Raw genomic sequence first — 7,551 nt, 5'->3', positions numbered from 1 at the left:
AGAATTAAACTGAAAGCAGGAAGGAATTAATCTACTTTGCTCAAATGAAATTGCAGGAATGGAAATGCTAGTCTACGCTTGCAGAAATGAAATGCTAATCTATGAAAGTAGGAAATGCTAATCTATGAAAGCAGGAAATGCTAATCTATGAAAGCAGGAAATGTCTATGCTACTTTTGCAGAATGGAAATGAAATAAACTACTTAGCAGAAGGCAAGAGTAAGAAAATAGAAGAAAAGCAACAATTACTAATACTCTGACGCTTCCCCGGCAACGGTGCCAAAAAGATGGTGGGCTCCAGTATTGTAGCAATAATGCTACAACTCCTGGGGCTCCCTATCTCTAATTTTATCAACCCGGTAGTTCGTACAAACTTGGAAGCGACGGTGCTGTATGCACAAGTACTAGCTCTTGTCGCAGCTGTCACTTGGTCAGCTGGCACAAGTCCGCTAGGGCTCAAGCCAACTTCTATATGCTCTTTAGAAGAAGCTTTCTAAATGATGGACGAAGGCTATCTCGAGGGAAATTGATCTACTTTGCAAAAGTGAACTGAAAGCCAACCAAAACATGAAACCCTAGTAAACCCTAATTTGACTAGTTTGACCTCTATGATGCAATAGTGAAAGTGAAAATGTCTAAAAAGGATTCCATTACCTCTAAGGATGTGAAATGCATGAACTCAAACTACTTCTATGAAAAATAACATTGTTTTTGTATTTTTTCTTAAGTGGATGGAGTGATTATGACTTTGTTTCTTATTAGGGTTTGGGTGTGCAGAGGTGGTGCGAAGGGAGAGAAAGCTTGGGAAAGGTCAGGATGGCTAGGAGAGGTCCCAGAGGGTCCCTAGCATTAGTCCACAGAGGTCTACAACGTTCGGATGCTCGGAAACCAAGTTTGCAGGCTTCTATAGGATGTCTGCAGGGGATCCTACAGGAAACTAAGGAATTCTACAGGAAGTCTGCTAACTTCTACAGGATGTGCTGTAAGTGGAAGTTTTGGGTGATGGTGAAGTGATGGAACGGCTTGGGTGGATAGGTAAGGTGGAGATGGATCTTGTGATGGCTCAGGGGCAGAGGAATAAGATGGAGAGAGAGTGCATGGAGTTGATTGGTGGATATAAGGATGGCAGCAACGAAAGGTCAAAAAGATGAAGCTACGTGGCAATGGATGAGTTGGAAGGTAAACGAGCTGAACAGAGGTCGAGTAGGTGGCTTGAGGAGAGGTGAAGAAGAAGAAGAAGGAAGTAGAATGGTATGGAGCAGTGTAAATAAAACAAATGACTGATGTCTTGCACCAAAAACGAGAATTCATTAACCAATGCTACCTGTGCTACTAAATCAATAAACAGTGATGTAAATCATGAAGAAAATTCGTGCATGGAATTGCAATGACGAGGTATGGCTCAAGAGCGAAAGTGCATGGAAGGATCCACGATTAAACCGACTGTGTTGCAGCTTGCATGAAGGTAGAAAAGACTGCGTTTTTTTTGGTGGTTGGTATAGACTGCACCCCAATCCCTAAACAGAGATGGCAGTGATCTCTAACAACCTTTTCTTGGAGCTCCAGTGGATTACAAACCTCCTATCCGAATCTAAACAGCTGAAAGTAATTTAATCATAAACCAATCCTACTCAATCCTATTAAAGAAATCAAATCAGCAAACTGTGTTCTTGAAATGCATATCAAAACAAGTAAACAAAGTGCTGGAAAGAAAGGTAAATAACACTACAAGAAGAGGAGATCTATTGCTCTCAGGTTGGGCCCTAACCTGAGAGCTATAGCTCCCTTAAAAGCTCAGAATTAGATCCAAATCTGCTTGCCTTTATTCATAATCAAAAGTCTGATGTCATGCCAAAACTGGCTTACAAAAACAAACACCGAGCTATGCTCCAAAAATTACAATATCAATCCAAAAGTTCAAAAAAGCTCCTAACAAAGGCTATGGCCTTCATATTTATACAAAATGAAGATCAAGCTGGCTTCCTCCATTCGTGGAGCTTGGCTGTCCAACTGGAAGTCAAACTGCTGTAAAACTGCTGATCCTGTAGAACGTGTTGGCTGAATTTAAGCTCGGTGGGGAGAGCTGTTAGAGCTCGGAGTGAAGGTGAAAATCACGAGGAGAGTCATCAAGACTGTGGACAACCTCCCTATGAACCCGCAATGTCACCTTTGCTGTCTCCTTGTCTCCTTTTGCGTGGTCTTTTGCTCTCTTTAATGCCAAGAACTTGAAATCATCATGTATTAGTCACATAGATATAATGCCTGCCCTTCTTCCTACAAACAACACGAATATACTAAGAAATGAATGCATAAGTGGTAAAATATGAATGGTTGAGCAAGGTAAGTAGGCCAATATGAGCCCAAATTGTACCAAAAATTGGGGCTCATCACAAGGGCACTGAAGTTATCGAATGAAGCTCTAGGCAATTCAATGTACCATTTTGCTGCTGGACCAGTTAACGTTCGCTGAAAAAGGTGAAGCCTAATCGAATCATCATTAAGAGTGTTGGACGAACACCACAGATGAAAGGTCATCACATGATTTGATGGATCTTTACGTGGATTTCCATTGAATTTAGGAATATCTGACGAAAGTTTATGAGGAATCACCGGCAACCAAGGGGCATAAGCAATTGGATCATTTGTTAGCCGATTCAGATCTAGTAATTCTAAAGTTGCTACGAAGGGAAACTGTTGATTCAGGTTTGGCGAAGCATACCCAGGATAAGATGGGATCGCCTGAGCAGTGGGTCTTTACATACTAGCATAATGTATCTGATGCTGATAAGGTTGATGGGCATAACCAATATGATATGATTGATGGTGACCGTTTTGAATATACGACTGCCCATTACCCGCAAAGTTTTGTTGCTTAGGTCCTTGGTAAGCTTGTTGGAATTGCGGTTGTTGATATTGTACCAGCCATGGTTGTGAAACCATTTGCTGTTGTCCAATACTGGCTGTCTGACCAAGATGAGGGGTAATAGTACTTGTTTGAGCCTGAGTCACTCCAGTTAAGGAGCCACTAATCGACGATTGTGGTTGTGTCGTGGAGACAAGAGGCTGTTGTATTACGACCTGAGAAACTTGAGGTTGGCATACAACATGCAACGTTTGTACTTGTGACACCGTCACAATAGCCGGTGTAGTGGGGATATTCGACACAGGTAGACTTGGTTGCATTGAGTATACAACTCTTGGTTGTTGAGGCAGTATTGGCACCCAACCACTGGATGTGATTCCAACTTGACCCGAATTCTGTTGTGAACTCTCATATGGTTGTTCTCCCGGAGGGAACAATGAAAGGGCATACTGCCCCCCATACGGTGGCAATCCAGTGCTCAAAGGAAAGATTGGCCTTTGGAGACCGGACTGCCCAAATTGATACTGTTGCGAAGGATCAATTTGCTGAGACTCAACATAAGAAATTCCAGATATTATTCCGGATGAACAAACGGGAACAGACCATACTGTCAAAACAGTCCCTAGGTGGACTTCCTCTAGCAGTTGAGAGCTAGTTGGGATAGATGGTATACCAGCGAACATTGTCGAAGTGGCGGCAAGAGGTTCTGTTGCCGCTATATCGGAAAACACACTCCTAGATGTCGATGGTTGTCCAAACATATCGAGTCTATCCAAAAGACTTCCTAATGATTCTACAGGAACTTGCGATGAAGCCAGACTATCTTCTGAAGTAGAAGGATATAGGTGGATCCCAGTTCCAAAATGCAATGGAGTATTGGATTGAAGATCCTCCGTAATTTCTTCTATAGAAATCAGTCCAGGCAGAAGAGGTAGACCGTCAGGTCCATAAAATATTTTTGGTGTCGAAGATAGTATAGACTCTGCAGTGATAGGTACTGGAGGGGCAACACCTTCCAAATCAATCCCAGATGGAGCTGGTTCAGGAATAGAAGTGTTTACCATTACACTAGGATCAGTTCTAATGTCCTCTTGTAACTGTGGAACTTCTTCTGTAGAGGCAGGGATATCAAAAATAGTTGGAGTAATCTTGAGTCTCTGAGGATGTTGTAGCACTAGCTTCAAACAAACCAGGAGACTTTGACCTAGTTAAACGAGTTCACTTGGCCCGGAATGGTTTCGTTTCCAGAGTGAAAGACAGTTGACTCGTTAGTCTCTACGAACGATGGGGTTTTGATTGACTTTCTTCCACGATTGCGGATTACTTGATCAACTCCAAAATAAAAAGGGGAAAATTTTATTCCGAATTAAATGAATTTTATGACGCTTTGACACAACTTTCTTTTTCAATTTTTAAGAGTCGAGAAAAAGCTAAAGATGACTCTAGTTGCCTTCGATTTTTAATGAGCCTGAAGTGACAATTGCTTAGATGGACCTTTTCTTTTAAAGAGTCTGAAAAAGGAATGAAAGTGACTACTCTGTAAATCTAGACAGAGGGATTACCAAACTAATCACAAAACTGCAGAATACTTTTTACAGTATGGCAGTCAATCTTCCCGAATGTTGTGTTCAGTGCATTGCGATCAATAGGGCGGCAGACACGGATTCCTAAAGATAAAGGATATAGCCTATTGTGGTCTCCCAATATATACTCGAAGGTACGTGGGAGCACAAGTCCGTACTAGCACTTGTCGTCTCAAAGAGGAGGAATCACCCCACCTACGATGAAAGCGATAGTTACCAGGCTTTACGACACCAGAATACGTCTCTAGCTTAGACTTCTAAATGTTGTGCGTTAGGTTCCAAAGAGTTTTTATGTTCATTGAATTTATTTTATAGTTGATCTTTCTTAAGAAGTTTGCCTTTAAGGTTCACCGTGTGTTGTAGATATACAATTCCTAAATATGAAATCTAAGATGATAAACAGTCGTTTATTCTTCTTTTTGCAATGAAAATCCTAGCTACTAAGGAAAGAGAAGCGAAATTCTTTCAACATAAAGTAGAGAGCACACACTAGATGCACTGTCCTAAATCAAAATCAACAAGCAGTCTAAAAGCAAATGCACATGCATGTATTTGTTTTCCACTTTCTTAATGTGTGAATGACAAAAAGAATGCTAAGTACAAATCTGAATTATCTTTTCAAAGCGATAGTACTAACAATTTTCTTTTCAAAAGACGAAAGGAAGACAAGGACGACACTTTGCGATTTTGAATTGAAAACTGCTTTTGACACTTGAAATACTATTAATTCAAATCAAATACAAGAGTAACAGTGTAATCAACTATCAAAAAGAGGAGGATTCTTTTCTTTGACTGAAAACGACACTTGCGACACTTTCAAATCAAAAGACGATAGTTCGATTAAGCTATTGTTTGTAAATGAGAACTGTAAATGGCGAAAAATACATAAAAACATTCACAATTCTTTGTACAATGGAGACTAAATGATGCAAAGGAAGGGAGTTTCAACAGTGGTATACTGATCATATACAACAAAACTCCTTAATAAAGCTGAAGAGAATGAAGAAAAACCAAAATATGGAGGCAGAAATAGTCTTATTTGATCATCGCACCTGTAACACAGGGAAACAGGGATGCATCTCACCTACAGCACACGGGAGGTGCGATGCATCCAGACTGTCAAAAGGAGACAGTGCGATGGTCCAGGGACGAGACTTTAACTTGGTTTTTGGTCACAGTTTGCAGCTTAGTTTAGGGATTTAGGCTGAGCTAATGATAGTCAGTAAATACAAAACATAGGGGCTAATCTAATGAGGTTACTTGAGCCACCACCAGGGCACTTAGGATGTTTGTAAGTCAGATGTTTAATTCATAAACTAACCTGGAGATTGACTGAAGCAACGTTTATCTACTTTGCAGTTGCATAGAAAAAGTAGTTCGAAGGCTAGCTGGCATAACTTCAGGCTTCGTCTGTGGTTTATAAAGTAAACAAACTAGAAACAAGCAAACAAGCTATTCGCTCCCCAGTGGAGTCGCCATTTTTTTTTCAGGAAAACTAGTGTCCATTCAGAACTGCTAGTCCCACTAAGACGGGTAGCTATCTTAGAAACAAAAGAACTAAAGTCACTTATGTTTTCCTTTATGAGAAATAGATGAGAGAGAAGCAGAGAGTACCAACCTCAGTCTTTCGCTTGGCTCCTTGTTTGTTTCCTCTCCCCTTTGACAGATCTTTTCCACTCCTTCCTCGCTTGTCCCGCTTCAAATAACACCTGTAGAATCAAAGTATCATAATACCATTAAAGCATAGAGATCTATAATCATAAACAATATAGGATCAGATATATATAAACCATACAAATGCATATATCAACTCAGACATACAAGAATATGGAGGAAAAATCAAATAGCTTTATTGATAGAAGTAGTAGAAGAGAGGATTACAACCCATTGATCTGACCCAGCGCCATCCTCCCAGCATGAAAGCCCTTCTTCACCTCATGAAAAGCTAGATCACCCAACACTATGATGTTCCACAAAGAAACCAACAACACTTCTTTACAAGATGCAAAATTCCATCCTCTAGATCTCTAGGATGAGGGATCCATATATAGATGTTTGCAGGTGGGTGAGTCAACTTCTGGGTTTTTTATTAGTGTCATTTCTATGATAGTTCTCAATTCCACTTGGAGATTTCATGATCTCTTACTCATCCCTGGGCGAATTCAGAGAGGCAAGTGTCACAGGAGAAGTTTCGGGAAGATTCCATGATCATCCACCTTCCAAACTGTCTCTGCCATTTGTCTACTCTCACCCATCGCACCCCATAGAAGGGCTTTTCAGTATGCATTGCACCCTCTGTGTGCATTAGGTGAGATGCATCGCACTATGACCATGGAGCAGGTGAGATGGTCTAGTTTTGACCAGTTTTGAGCAGTTTTTCATGGAGAACTTCTGGGAGATGATGTTGTTATCACTCAAGTTGTCCCTTTTGACTCCCAAAGGGATACAGCCGAGGTAACCACAAACCAATCTTTGGACTGCAGGTCCTAGCCTACCTGCAGTCAGAGAGGGCTCTCTCTTTAGGATTTAGCTTTGTTTAAGGGATGACTTTAGGCTAGATATGATGCACGTGGGTTTTGTTTGAGTTTGGTGGGATGGTTGATCTATTCAAGCAGAGTTGGCATGCAAAGTGTAAGAAGTTCAAACCATTGGGCATGGAGTCAATGAATGTGAACTGAAGGGTGCGTTTTCCTTCGCAGAAGAGGGGAATATGGAGCAGGATAGCTACGCATGGCACAATGATTAATGCTGGAACAAGGATGAAATGGAGGTTAGGGGATGAGAGGCAATTAAGGATCTCTCATCCAGCCAAAGAGGGAAAGTGGATGAAGACTATATAGGAGCAATGAAGGATTCCTAAACAGCATTCAGAAATGAGAAATAGCTTAAACATGATCATTTAAGTATGCATATTTATCACTAATTCAGAGGAAAACATAGAAAAGTTACAAGAATTGAGCACAGAGGGCATGAAAGCCAGTTCTGATCTATTCCGTTTTCCTGCAACTTAGATTATGATATATAGATGACACTGATACATATAAACTGATAAGTAGAGGGAGGAAATACTTATTGGACCATGATCAAGCACGAGAATTCCATATCA

The sequence above is a fragment of the Pinus tabuliformis genome, chromosome 2_1 (genome assembly GCF_031772625.1).
Source record: "Pinus tabuliformis cultivar Carrire ecotype Pingquan chromosome 2_1, CPIR1, whole genome shotgun sequence".
Classification (NCBI taxonomy): Eukaryota; Viridiplantae; Streptophyta; class Pinopsida; order Pinales; family Pinaceae; genus Pinus; species Pinus tabuliformis.
This window is presented reverse-complemented; position numbering follows the sequence as displayed.